Source organism: Patagioenas fasciata, chromosome Z (genome assembly GCF_037038585.1).
Source record: "Patagioenas fasciata isolate bPatFas1 chromosome Z, bPatFas1.hap1, whole genome shotgun sequence".
Classification (NCBI taxonomy): domain Eukaryota; kingdom Metazoa; phylum Chordata; class Aves; order Columbiformes; family Columbidae; genus Patagioenas; species Patagioenas fasciata.
Window position 1 is genome coordinate 1587871 of NC_092560.1, and position 14709 is coordinate 1602579.

The window sequence follows — 14709 nt, forward strand, 5'->3', positions numbered from 1 at the left end:
ATTAATATTTTTTAATGTTAAAAATTCTTATTAACTACTACTAACTGCTAACAATTAACTAGTTACCAACACCAGTTTTATGCCAGAGGGCTCTTAACAGGCTGGAGAAATCTTCAGCATACAGGACAATAAATGCTATAAACAAGCTGCTCGTGAAAAAGTGGCGTATTTATGTAATGATCAATTATTACTTTTGAGACTTAAAATGTTTTAGGTTGTTTTTTGATTGGTTGGTTTGTTTGCTGTTGTTTTGTTTTGTTTTTCGCTTGTCTGTGACATAAACTATGTGGAATCAAAATAACTGAGACCTCAAACTTTCCTGTCTGTTTTCAGTTTAAAATACATTGTTGCTGATGTGTAGCTTTAAGAAATTGAGAACATGTTTTACCTTCAATTTAGTGATGTCTGTTAAGTTTGGATTTCACTTATCCTATCAATAATGTTTATACAGCTCCCATGTCTTCAGTTCTTTTGGAAGCTGAGATCCAATTCCAATAAATCACTATTCCTTTTACTCTTTCACAAAGGAGTTTACTTATGGTGTTCCAGGTGCCTCTCTCTTTCAGAATTCTGTAACTGCTTCTTTCTTAATTTTATTTCGTAGAGAGTAACAAAAAGTAGAATTTTCATTTTATTCCACACTTCTAGCTTTCTACCTTAAGTTTTTGTTTCCTTAATGTTCTACACGTGATTGTATTGCCACCATGTCTTAGCCTTGACATTTCACTCTTTGCATTTTCCCGTAGATAGCTATTTTATTTCACATGAAGTGTGCAGTTTTCTTTCTCCAGGCCTCATTAGTGTTGCCATGATCAATGTGATCACCACTGAACCTTGTCCTTACATGTCACAACCTCTTTCTGCAGGCCTTCAACACCTTATCCTTCACTTTGCAACTTAGTTTTCCTCTTCTTGTTGTATTTCTGTTTGGTTTTGCATTTTTTGTCTTTCAGTAGTGTTTTGACTTCCCATATTAATAATGGTATGTGGTTTCTTGCAGTAACTGGGATAGTAGATACAATCCATGTGTAAATATCTCTTCCATTGTGAAATATGATCTGACAATTTTTTTTATCTAGTGGAAGATATTTTGCATTATGTGCTTAACATATTTTGCATCACACAAAGAAGTTTATCAGTTGACTGATTAACAATTTCAGAGTTGAAAAAAATTATTAATTAGATCTTTTTCCTTCTGTTGCCTCAGCATAATGTGTATATGCTTAAGTCGTATTATTTGACAAAACAAAAATCACAATGCCATAGGCAAATTGTGGTTAAACATTTAGTAATCACAGCTTTGAAGAAAAAAAAAAAACAAAACACAATACACAACAGAAGCTACACTGAAAATTCAGTTACAAAAGCTAAAACACTATGAAGTGACTCCACACTGCCTTCATGTGGAGAAAAATCTGACTTTGTGCCATGTTGTAAGTCCATTTTGTAAGTTTGTCTTCAGTATGAAGGAATAATGAAGGAATTTAAGTTTTCTTCTACAGTGATAAGGCGTTAGAAGACTTGGAAATAATACAAATGTAAGAGAAATCCATAGAAGCTAAAATAGCTTCTGAATAATAATTATTCTTCTATAAGTGTACCTGTAGTTTCTTTCATAGGCTGATGAATATCGCAATGGCAGAACAAGCATTATGGAAATTGTTGCTTTTCTTCAAGCCTTACTGATTATGTAAACTCTCAGTTAGCATAGCTTTGTACTTGTATTTAAAAACATCTTCTTTATGGTCTTTTCAGGAGGTATCAGTTGTGTTTCTTCCATGTAACTTCTTTTTCTGACTGTTGTAAGCTCAGCCTGTCTTCAGTCTACATGTTCATCTGCCCTTCTGCCGACTCAGGATCCATTAACAAGCATCAGTGAATCCATGTCACTGGACAAATGTCAAGACCACGGAACGGTGTTGAGTGACTTGTTCAATAACTCTTCTGTAAATGATGCCAAGCTATGTACTTTATGTGTACTAGTTACCTCAGTAGTGAATTAGTGAACCACACTCGTGGCTTGGAATAAGGTTTTGTTTGTTTCTTCTTTCTTTTAAAATACAGGTACTTGAATGCTTTCATTTTGCATTTAATACTTACCTTTCCTAACACATAAAGTTCAAGTTTCTTGTCTCTGCCTGACATGAGTTAGTCCCTGGCTGCTTGGACCTTCTTTTTTAATCATATTGCTGTTCTCCTGCCCTGACCTAAATCTGCTAAACCTGCCTGGAATACTTAATTGACCTAATTCCCCCACTGACTTCCTAATATTTTCTCCTACATAGGAGATCTATTCTGATGTGATCAGCAAATTTTCCTTCATCAAAGTCGTTTCACCCTCTGTTTTTTTGAGAATCCACATAAGCTCACTCAGATTGTGTATGCTGATTTTCATTTTGTGGGGGGAAGGAAGAGTATATTTTAAAATGTACTTTTCTTTTGCATATTATTCTTCTCTAAGTAGCTGCAGTCAGAATAGTGAAGGTGTGTAATGGTAGCAGAAATTATAGTTTTTTCTTGATAATTGTATGTTGTTAAATAGCAATGTATATACTCAGAATATTCCAGACTGGTTTCTTCTTTGCAATAAATGCTCTCTCCCCCCAGTTTTATTTCTCATTAGGCAACTGCCAACAGCACGATTGGTGCCCTACAATGCAGATAAACATGAATCTTGGCTTGTAGACATTAGAAAATCAAATTAGGCATGAGATAACAGGTGGGGTAATGTGTTGCATGTACACTTTTTACCTTCTCTACTGTTTCGTACAGAGGGAAGGCAAAAGGTGTAACTGACTGTGGATGGAAGGAGAAAAGAAAAATAGTAAACAGAAGTTAGGAGAAAGTATGGCTTAAATTGTAATAGGGAAGGTAATGATGATACAAGAAGCGCAAGATAGTATCAGAATACCATATAGTATGTTACAATTCTATTTATGCATTTTATCAATATGTAACTGTAAGTTTCTACAAAATTGTGATGTACAAGTATCTGATGCAGATTTAATACAGAAGGTGAGGTTAACAGAGTGTCATAGTGGGTCCTTGTAGCTGTTCTGTTGTCCCTTAAGTTAAGGTGAAACCCTTGTCATCAGCAAATCTTGCAGATAACTATTGTATTCTCACAGCTTGCTTTGTCTTCTGTCCCTGAGAATTCCAAGTTGCTGGGGAGGGCAAACTTACCCTGGGTTACCAGTCTCTTGAGCGTCTCATGAAGATTGTAGTAGAAGCATTCAGTACTAAAATAATGTGTTCATTGATGAGTGTTTTTATTTGATGAGAAATCATTGTCTACTAGACTCCAGAAGCAGACATCTTTTACCAAAGAATAAATCCAAAATTAACTGTCAGAGTAATAGAAAAAATAGATCTTATTAATGTAGTAACCTGTTGCCATAAGAAAGTGGGTTTCTCTTCAGATAGGCTTTGAGATTTGTTGCAATGCCAAATAAGTTGATACATAATTTTACTTTTCTCAGTGAGTCTTGTGAAGAGTTCACTTGAACAAACAAGACATTTTACTTAATGATTGGTTGTTTCCCACCACACTTGTGGAGTTGGGAGTTAAAAGAAGTAGAGTTTTGTTACTGTGAACATTCCTGTGTGATTCTACTTGGCTTTGCCATACCTCAGTATAAGACATATGAGCTGTTCTCCCATCCAGAGTTACTGCTCTGTGCTATGAGGCAGATGTTCCCTCAAGGAAAGAGACAGCACTGTCTTTCTGTGATCGGTAGTCCCAGAAGCTTTATGAGGATTGGTGAGATCCTCCAAATAGCTTCCTGAAGATAACCAGAGGATTGCAGAAAAAGTGTCTAGAACTTTAGCAGTAGGGGTGCTTCAGCAGTCCCTTATGCACAGCAGAATGAAGGCTTCCTTTGAAGCAATGACACAGGTAAGGTCTCTCCTTTTGTTCCACTTTCTCGATGGAGCACTTACCTTTATTGGTGTGGAAGGTTTTTGCTCCCAGTGGTTTCTCCCATCTGGAGTGCCAGTATAGGCAGAAAGGCTGTATGGTTAGCAACATTATTAGAATCATAGAATCATTTCAATTGGAAGAGGCCCTCAGGATCATTGAGTCCAACCATAACCTAACCTAAACTTAGCACTAAACCATGTCCCTAAGAATCTCCTCTATACACCTTTTAAACCCCTCCAGGGATGATGAGTCCACCACTGCCCTGGGCAGCCTGTTCCAATGCCTGACAACGCTTTCTGGGAAGAATATTTTCCTAATATCCAATCTAAACCTCCCCTGGCACAGCTTGAGGCCATTTCCTCTTGTGCTACCACTTGCTACTTGGGAGACCAACACCTTCCATGCTCCAGCCTCCTTTCAGGCAGTTGTGGACAGTGATAAGATCTCCCCTCAGGCTCCTCTTCTCCAGGCTGAACAGCCCCTTGCTCACAAAGATCATTGGAAAGGGCTGAGTTAAGAGCAGGACTAAAATCCCTGGCTGGGAAGAGAGTGTCTTTTCAGGAAATATTGGGGAGCAGGAAAGCTTTCTTTAGGAAGACATTATGGGCACTTCTATAGGCATAAACTCTAGGCATGCCAGCTCTGTTTCTCTCCTTTTCCTCCCTCCACACTCACAGCAGTTATCTCAAAGATTTATTAGGGAGAACAGAGTAGAATTTAGGTACCCAAAGTTGTTTGAACAGAAGGTCCTTTCACAGAATCTAAGAATGACTTTACAAGAAGAGTTGCCATTACCAGCAGTCAATAGGGTATGGATCTTTTCAGTTATAGTAAGTCAAATGATTTTGAATTCATTTCACTAAGGCATTCTGGACACAGGTGGCCTTTGAGCTGTCTCCTCAAAATGAAGATACCACTGTACTGTTTTCCATCTGCAGTTATTCCCATGTTTTGGTGAGGGAAACCTTAAACAAATATGACTGTTTCACCGATGGGATTGTAAAGACAGTATGGCAGGAGATGGAACAAAATGAAAAAAGAGCAGGATGAGAATTAATGGAGGGATTAATTAGCAGAATTGCATGTGTAGCGTACTGGACATATACGATGTAAATCTTCTGAGGTAAATGGTAGATGGTGACTGAAATGTGGTAAATTGATCTGTCAGTTTTTAGTTTAAACATTTAGAGTTGCTTTCAGAAACTGATTTGTTGCAATCTGTGGAGGCATAAATAGGCCTCAGTGAATTATATTTGGAGGTGTTTCCATATTTAAGTTATTCATATGCCAATTTTTTCTAAGCAAAATGTCCATATCTTAAATTTTCAGGGTAAGTGTTATATAGGAATGAGTTTCTCTCTGCAGGAGACAATATAGAATTGATCTGAGACACTGCATTTAGTTAAAAATGTATGTGTGTACATGTGGCTGTATATAAATATATAGAAAGGTGTTATGTGCTATACATGGGCTTTTCTTGAACAAGGCAAAATTCTTTGCTAATCTACATAATTCCTTGCAAAATATTTTTATAGAGTATTGACATATTGAAGTAAGTGTATGCATTCTGTGCAATGCAAAAAATTCTGGTTGTTGGTATCGTTGGTATTGTTGGTTTGTGTTTGTCTCGTTTTGTTTTTAATGGATCGATATAGGTCTCTTTATAAGGAATTAAACAGAAAATTATCTTACAGAAAGAATCCTTGATTAAGAATCTTTGATTTTTTTTTCCAGTTTCTCTGTATACAGTCTAGTTTAGAATTTTGCTACATATGTGATTAGTCGAGTTTAACCCTAAGCTGTGTTTAGTCCTCAGAAGTATTCTTTTTTGCTTTATCTTTTCATAGATTCAGTGAAGCTCCTGCACTGTGATTTGGGTTCTAAAGACCACAGTGATAGAATGACTTCATTCTTTCGGGGCTGAGGAGAAAAATTCCCATGTTGTCACAGGCAATGATATTCTAAGACGGAGTTTGATTGGGCTTTGACTGGTTATATGTCTTTTATCTGTTGAATTCACCACACTGATGGGCCATGCTTCAAATACCAGCTTAACTTTATTTATGGACCCTTCTATAGCCTTTAGTTCCTATATGAATATTGTTCTTTACCTAAAAGTGTGAGTAATATAGTTAGCAATTCTTCCTTTTATAACTAAATATGTCAGCTAGCTGTCAGCTCTGTGATGTGCCTGATCTTCTCTTGCAGAATTCAATTCAATATAAAATTTAAGTCGTCTGAATAGCAATGCAAAATGCTACCAGAATGTTACTCTGTTGTACTTTGTAATTTCCTCTTCATTTTTAAATTTTATGTTTGATAAAGTTGAAACTCTTATACATTGTTGCTTAATTTTATTTCTCATTAGTTAATATAAGTGAAATAATCAGTGTGAATGTTTCTGCTTACAATTTCAGTTTTAGCAAATACGCTACTTATTTAACTTGTCCAAACATGTTGAAGGTATTGAATTTTAAGGGAAAAACATTCACAATCTGAAAAGGGAACACTGACAAGTTCAGTCAAAAGGGAAAAGAAGAATAATTTATAAAAGGAACTGTAGATAATGATGCCATCCAGTTGTTTTAAAGTGCATCTGCCTCACCTTTAATGAATTAGATTTGTCAACAGCATATGTTTTATGCACTACTTCTAATGAAGTGGCACACCAGCACTACAGTATACTTTGAGGTTTATTCCATCAAAGCTTTTTGCTGTCGTAAAGTAGACCTTTTTAAATAATAGATACTAAAAACTACATTTAAATAACATTAAGGTTGTGACACAAACACCAAATGACAAACTTCAGGCAATTCAAAGTTAGGGCTGACAACTCGTCATTAACTTGCATTGTTGCTTTTTAAAAAAGAATCACAATTGCATGATTTAAGGCTTGAATGTCAGACTAACTTTAAATTTCCTGGCTTTTGTGGGCTGGAGTTACAACCTTACTGTCATCTTTTATTTAATGTTCTGCATAGCCACTGTTTTCAGAAAAGTAGTAGAAGCTCTGGAAACAAGTACAGGCTTTGTTGGCTTTGTTCTTCGTTTAAAATACCAATGTGAAAGTATTGGTCAAAGAACAGGACTATTCTGTTGTCAGACTTATATGGGGCTCTTTTAAGCTTCGTTTGCCCTTGTCTTTGCTGATTCTTCTACAGAACATCTGAATTACAGAAGTTATATTCCTGGGGTACTTCAGCTAAACCCCTGTGTAGTGCTAAAGGTTCCTAATTATTTTCCATGTAAATAGCTACTTTTGTTTGAATAAACAGTACTGAAAAAAACCAAGAGTTTAATACCTGTAGAAAACCTTGTAAAAATATTTTAAGATAATTAAAATACAGTGAAACAAAAGCAGATGAACAGGATACTTCCTGTTATCATATTTCTTACATATGCTTGCCCATTTTGGTGCTGTTAAACATCATGGAACTTTATATTTAGGAGTGTTGTATGCATGTGCAAACACAATCCTTTCAGTTCCTCTGTAGAGATGATTTCTCAAGGTCTGTTAAGTCTAATGTGGGCATTTTCATCACAATTTTATTGATTTAATCCAGTATAAACTGGCATTCCTGCACAGGGTAAATGGCTGGGGCAAAAGGGTCGTGGGATAGTTTTGCCAGACTAGTTTTAACCTATCTGATTTGATTCATTATGTTAGTATCCACAACCACTACTAGATGCAGCAGTTGATCTTTAGTTCTTTAATACAATCATAGAATCACAAGATGGTTTGTGTTGCAGGGCCCTCCCCAGCTCCCCAGTTCCCCCTCTGCCATGACAGGGACATCTTCAGTAGCTCAGGTTGCTCAGAGCCCGTCCAGCCTGGCCTGGGATGTCTCCAGGGATGGTTCATCCACCACCTCTCTGCCCAACCTGGGCCAGGCTCTCACCACCCTCAGGGCAACAATTTCTTATGTCTGACCTGAATCTCCTTCTTTTAGTTTAAAACCATCAACCCTTGTCATGTCTTACAGGCCTTGGTAGAAAGTCTCTTTCCATCTTTCTTATGAGCCCCCTTTATTTATTGCATGTTCTTCTGAAACTTCCACCTCTTTTATTTTCTAAGTTTCTTTTTCTACAAATGGGTGACCACAAGGTAGATTGTTCTCAATGGAACTACTGAGCTATGAGGACCTTCTGTAAACATTTGTTACAGCTGCTATATGCTATTTGGGGAGATTCTATGGCCTTCTAATTTCCCATCCTGTACATATCTTCTCTCCATTGCTTTTATACCTTTGGAACAACAAAATAAAGTGTTACGTAGCGCCATGTTTTGTATGAATATCAACAGAAATGGGGACTCCTAAACTTAAAACTATTTTAACGTTTTGAAGCTGGACTATTATTTACCAATGGGAATTAAGAAGCATAGTATCTTACTGTATGAGCAATTTTATATATTTAAGCAATTAGGATGTTTGTCTGTGACAGTGTGAGTTCCTCAACTGCTGCCCATTAGTAATTTATCCACCTTGTTTTTACATAGGACCACTGATTAACTACATGTTCCTCAAAATGGAAAACCTGAAGATTTCAGTTATGGAGGGACCATATTGACTGAAGGTATGTATTTATGTAAATTGTACATTGGTATGTTTTGAAATTGACTTGCTATAAACTATAAACACTTAAAAAGTTCTAACTGGGTGGTTAGATGAGAGCTGTGATGTTTATAGGAAGGTGCTTATTTGTACCAATCAAGAATACATATGTATTTTTTATTCATTGAAGAAAATATAGGAGGTGCTACATTGAGGTTTTAAAAAGTTCTAAGCAAGCTATTTTCAGATTCTTATCTCTTTATAACATATAAAAAATTTATAAAAAATTACTAGCTGTTTTAACTGTTAAGAATTGTATAGGTATTAACTTTGTATTAGTATAACTTTGTAAGAAGGCTGAATAGGGTATCTCTTTGTAGTAAGGACTTACCTGGTTATTGGAGAGGCTAATTGCGAACACTGTTTTTGAAATGCATGGTGTAATTTGTAGCATTTGCTTAGGTGCAGCAGTCACTAATATCTGTTATATTTGAAGCAGTCTGTTCTATAACATGCAGAAAACCCAAATAACTTCTCCTGACCCTGGGAGGAAAGGGTAGTAAAGCGTGGGCTATCTCTGAAGTTGTCTGAATCTCTTTTCTCAGTGCAGTCAATCTATTCATGTCCACTCTTTTTATTGCATAGTGCATTAGTGCATAATGGTACAAAAATCTAACTTGAATAAAGCTTGTAGTCATTCCAAGAAGAAGTGGTTTAGGGAGCTATATCATCCAGTACAACAGATAAAAAGTGGATTATTTGAAATATGAATAGTAGGCTTTACAATGTTTTTAATTCTTACTATGCCGTTGGACTGAGAGCATGTGAGTTATGCCAGGTAATGCAGATATAGGGGGTGTGAAGAATACAGCCTGCTTCGTGCTTTTCCTGTGATAAACATATCCCTGGCACACACTGTTACAGAAGAAAAAAATGGACAACAATAATTGCAAAGCAATAAAGTTTGATTTTCTTATTTGGAACAAACTCAAAGTTTCTGAATAATGTTCAGCCGTGCAGATTAGCATGAGGCACAATATTGCAATGACACTTATTGCCAGTTTATCCAGGATAAATACGTCATTTCAAGAAATGCTCCCTCTCTTTTTCATCTCTGACCTCTTTCTTAATTTTTTAGAATACATCCCGTTAATGACTGTTCTCATTGGATGTTTCACTTGTGCTTGTTACATCCTCCACAGTTTCCTGGTGATGTATCGGTGAATATTGGGTTGGGAGCACCTGCTGTTTGCTGGGTCACAGCAAGCATAATTTATCTTACAGATTAATAGAATATAGTTGAAACTTAAAGGTTCACCATAGAACTCTTATATAAAAATATATTTCGTCACAACTCATGCTTTTGAAAGATATTCTGAGTTTTAGGCAGCTAAATTAAGAAATATATAGATTGAACCTTAAAAATTTGATTGTTACTGAAGTTTCTAACTTTAATCTTATATGGCTTATCAATTTTTAACTTTACAAAAGTTGTAAAATGCTATAAAATTAATGGAAGGAAAATGAAATTTGCCAAAATGTTAATGTGACCCTAGAAAAAAGTTTTTGCTCCTCCTTTTTCTTTAGTTTGTGATGTCCCCCTCTCTTTCTCTCTAGCAACTTTAAAAATAGTCTTCCTTAAAAAAAGCTAGGTCTTTAGTTTTCAGTCCAGTTTTGTTCTGCAGCAAAAGATTTATTTCATGTGATAAGCAAGTAGTGCACATTGTTTACTCTTCTTGACTGGTTGCACAACTCATTTGAGCCTTGTAATTATATGAGAAATAACACAGTCCATGGTGTTCACTTGTAAGATATTTATGAACACTTGCCACCTTAATCATGAAACGAAAGGCTAAGTGCGTTCTGCACTGGAGAATTTAATATAATATCTTTGCATTAGTTGTTTAAGATGATAGGGAGGAGGAACTTCTTTCAACATCACAAATCAGCTCTTTGTCTCTCCTTTTTACACCATAATTTATGGCCTGGCCTAGTTCGAAATAAAATTTTATTTTCCCCTGTGTGAACTCATTTTGTTGTGACTCCTCCTATTTTGAAGTAATATTCTTGACCCCAGATCTTCCCAGAAAAGACAGTAGAATGTATTAGAGTTCTCCATGAGCATTCTTTAATTATACCCACATGGCATTTCCATGGCATGTACAGACTGGCAGTATAGAGGTGAATTAACTTCACCATGAGGTACAAGATGTTCCAGCTGCAGGACTCTTAGTTGTCCCGTGATAAGGAGCTTCGGGCTGGAGCATGAGAGTAGAGTCTAGGAGATTCTTGAGAAGAAGGAAGTTCATTTCACTATTAACAATTCCTTTATTTTCCTTTCTTCTTCGGCAGCAATGGAAAGGTATTGTGGATACATATTCTTCAAAGGTGCCACTTGGTTACGCATTATTTTACTTTTGTAGCATCATAGTTGGGATAGCTTGGACTTCTGCCAAGAAATAAAGGTGTAACATCTGATGATGTATGTTATCAAGTAGGCAGAACTGGATCGAAATATAAAGATGATTGTCTGGGAAGATAAAGGCTACCTCTGAACAACTAGTTGAAAACATCACTTATGTATGCCTTATGAATTAGTAAGAAGCTTAAAAAAAGTAGCTTCCCTGATACTACAAGCCAGTTCAACACAAGGTTTAGTTTTGTACAGTTATTTTGATTACCATGAAATAGATGTGCTGTAGTATATGTCAGTATATTTGCACGTTTCTTCAGATGTCTTTCCTATCTCCTACTTCCATTCTGATAATGCTTTGCTCTTTCAATGCATAGAGGTAGCGGGTATCAGTTATCAGTTTCACTCTGGATTCAAACTGATAGATAAGTAGAAGTCAAGACATGGTCAAGACTAATCACTTCACTTAAAGAGGCTTAAATCAATGTCCTTTTAATTAAAACTGACAGTAGCATTGGTCTGTGTGTTACTCATGTATTTGTTTTCCCCTCCTTTATGTGATCTTTCAATCAGATCCTTTTTTTTTTTTTTTTTTAATAAAAGAACATACAGGTCCAATCTGATGCATACTTTATATGGTAGAATCAATATAGCACTGAGTGTCAAAACTGTGCTTTGGCTAGCAATGCTAAAGGAGGAAAATACAGTAAGCTGTTGAAACTCTTCACTAGGAAGAAAAACAGAATAAAAAGGCAAGCAGGAGGATGTCTGACCATGAAGATGAGTGGTCATGGAGAGGCTGTTGCCAGCCCAAACTGTTACAAGAACACTAAAACACTGCTGTATTATTAGAAAGCATAGTTATCTTGCTGTGGGGCTCTAAACACCATCTAGGCATATACCTCTGCATAGTGATGTTATGGATTCATCAAAAATAGGCTTTTATTGTTCTGGTGTATTCTGACTAGTTACCGAAGAATCTTTTAAAACAGCCTTGATTAGTCTTAGATTAGGCCTATGCATGGGACAAGCAATCTGAGGTATTTAAACAAATAGTTCAGATGGGGCTTCTGATGGAAAATATCTTGGTTATTTTATTTCTTTTTATATAGCTAGTAAAACTTCAAAACCTGATTGCAACTTCAAATAAGTCAAAATACTAAGCAATAGACTTCCAGATGATTAGAGAGACTGGTGTGTCTATGTGAAGAAAATATTTTATATAAGAATGTATTACGCTTTGATTAATCCACATGAACTTCAAATAGAATGCTAATTATACAATACTGCGCATCATCAGAGAAATCAATTACTTTTAAACTGATATATGTGAAGCAGCGAGTTATGTTATCAAGCTTACTTTGAAGGCAAGCCAACAGAGAGGAGAATGATTGCAGATCACATCCTTCCACGAAAGCTTATTTGCCTTGAACGTATTTCCTGTTGTCAGATGCTAACCTTTCTGAGGCTGTTCCTGATGTAGTTGAATATAAAGTTGTCCTCCTTGAAATTCTTATTTATATTACATGTTAGCAGCAACCATTTGGTCAATCTCAGTAATGTAAAATGATCTTGAAACAGATCCTATGAGATCTACAAAATTGAAATTATTTGTCTAATCTTTTTCTTAATTCAGTTATCTTGTGACATGCAATTGTCACCTCTTGCAAGCAATTTTTTCTGTGACTTGAAAGTGCTGGCTTCCTTAAACACAATTACAGTTGTTGGTTTGCTAATCCTATGAGTCAATCTGCGCTAAACAAGAAGCTTATATCAAACCCTTGGCAGCTTCAGTGAAAATTAAAAAGCATGCTTTACTGTAGAGATTGTCAAGAGTGAAAATAATATTTGTCCAGTCGGACAGCTTGCTTTTGTAGTCGCTAAATGAAAGTTGAGATTCTGTCTCTTCCTTGAAAGCTTCTGTGTCAGGAAGGTAATTTGGACTGTTTGCGGTTTGACAGGGATTATTAAAATCAGATGAAGTGAAGGGAAGGAAGTGTGAGAAAGCAAAATTGACAGTGACACTCTCTTATTATTTGCAGCTTGGATCATGATGACTATGTTGATATGATAGATTCTAAATATTAGGTTCACTGTTGGGAAATGTTAAGCAGCAAATACAGTAAAATGCAGTTTTAGATGTTTTTTCTGAATTAACACAAAGCCATCCGCATTTATTTTCATTGGGAAATTTGAGAGGGGGAGTATAGCGGAAAATGAAAGACTAGAGGGGTAAATGGAAGGAAAAAGGGAGTGGTTCAGAAATAATTTAATTTTTTCCTTTGTGATTTGATTTAAGCCAGCAACTCTTTATCTTTTGTTTGCTTGTTTGTTTGTTTTTTCCCTCTGAGTTCATACAGCTTGTTAGTATACTTCGGAGGGAATAAAACTGAGGATTAAGAATTGATGGAAGAGGTCATAAAATTTATTTTTCCCGTGACTTGAATTTGAATTTTGGTAGGAATGTTTTAGCATTAATAGTTTTACATAAAGTGAGCTCCAGTCTTAAAGATCGTTGTTTCACATCAATTTTTCATTACTTGCATCTTGCATGTTATTTTTAAATAGTGATCTTTTCTGCCACTTTGAGATAAATAATTTAAAAACTTAAATTATTGCAATATTCATATAGCTGAATTTTTAATTGCTGAATATACATTAGCTACACACAGTATGCATCTTTTGGTGTCTAGTAAATATGCAATGTATTATTTAATCTTAATCCTTTATCCCTTGGTTGTATAGGTAAACTTTCAATTTTTGAATAGGCAAGTTAGTTTGGAAGTAAGACATCTGATTAGTCAAGTCTGAAGGTTGCTCTCATTTCTGTGTGGTTTCATTTTCTGATTTCCTGTGCGGGAACTTTGTGAAAAACTGTATTTTGGAGCAATTTTCAGTGTACAGTCTTATGATTTTATAGGAGATTAGAGAACTGAAAGGAAAACCGGTGGCACATGTCAGCCTTTGCTGTTATTTAGCATGGCCATAACTTCATCTTTCAAACAACCTCATGGAACGTTTGAAGAGTTGAGCCATGCCAGTACAGCAAGTCCTGTCCCTCATCTTCACCTGACTTCACAGCAAGGTGGAGCCTATCAACATCCCGAGTGATTCATCTCCCAGAACAAAGGGGTCATAGAGTCACAGAGCTGGAAGGGACTCACAGGATCACGGAGTCCAACTCTTGTCCCTGCAATGACAACCCCACAGGTCACCTCGTGTGTCTGAGGACGTTGTCCAGACTCCTCTTGCACACTGTCAGGTTGGGGCCGTGACACCTCCCTGGGAGCCTGTTCAGTGTCCAGCACCTCTGGGTGAAGAACCTTTTCCTCATGTCCCACTGACCCTCCCTGGCACATCTGCTGCTGTTCCCTGGGCTCTGTCACTGTCACAGAGCAGAGCTCACCCTGCCCCTCCTGCTCCTGCTGAGGAACCTGCAGCCCATGAGCTCTGCCCTCAGTCTGCTCTGCTCCAGCTGAACAAACCCAGGGACTCCAGCTACTCCTCACACGGCTTCCCCTCCAAACTTTCACCAGCTTCATAGCCTCTGGACACTCTCCAGTAGCTTTATCTCCTTTATCCTGTGTCCCCAGCCCTGCACACAGTGAATGCTCCAGGTGAGGTGGCCCCAGTGCAGAGCAGAGCGGGACAATCCCCTCCCTGCTCCACTGGCCGTGCTGGTAAGGGAGCAGAATGACCGAGGGAAAAGTGGTTACAGAGAATTGTTTGCAGACTTGAAAAAGAAGGACTGTCAAGAGTGGTGGTGGTGGTGAAGACAGTGGGGGTGCTGGTACAGGAGGTGCTGTGATAAGGGAGCACACAAA

The 14709-nt window shown here is 36.9% G+C and overlaps 1 protein-coding gene across 5 annotated transcripts in view; it reads left to right on the plus strand.

Annotated features, from left to right (window-relative positions):
* The window catches only part of KIAA0825 (KIAA0825 ortholog), a 234727-nt gene that overhangs the window by 3281 nt on the left and 216737 nt on the right, over positions 1-14709 (plus strand). For all 5 annotated transcript variants that reach the window (XM_065860472.2, XM_071802499.1, XM_071802496.1 and 2 more), the window contains exon 2: positions 8418-8494. The gene's annotated coding sequence lies outside the window, so the exon portion shown is untranslated. The remainder of the gene's footprint in view (positions 1-8417; positions 8495-14709) is intronic.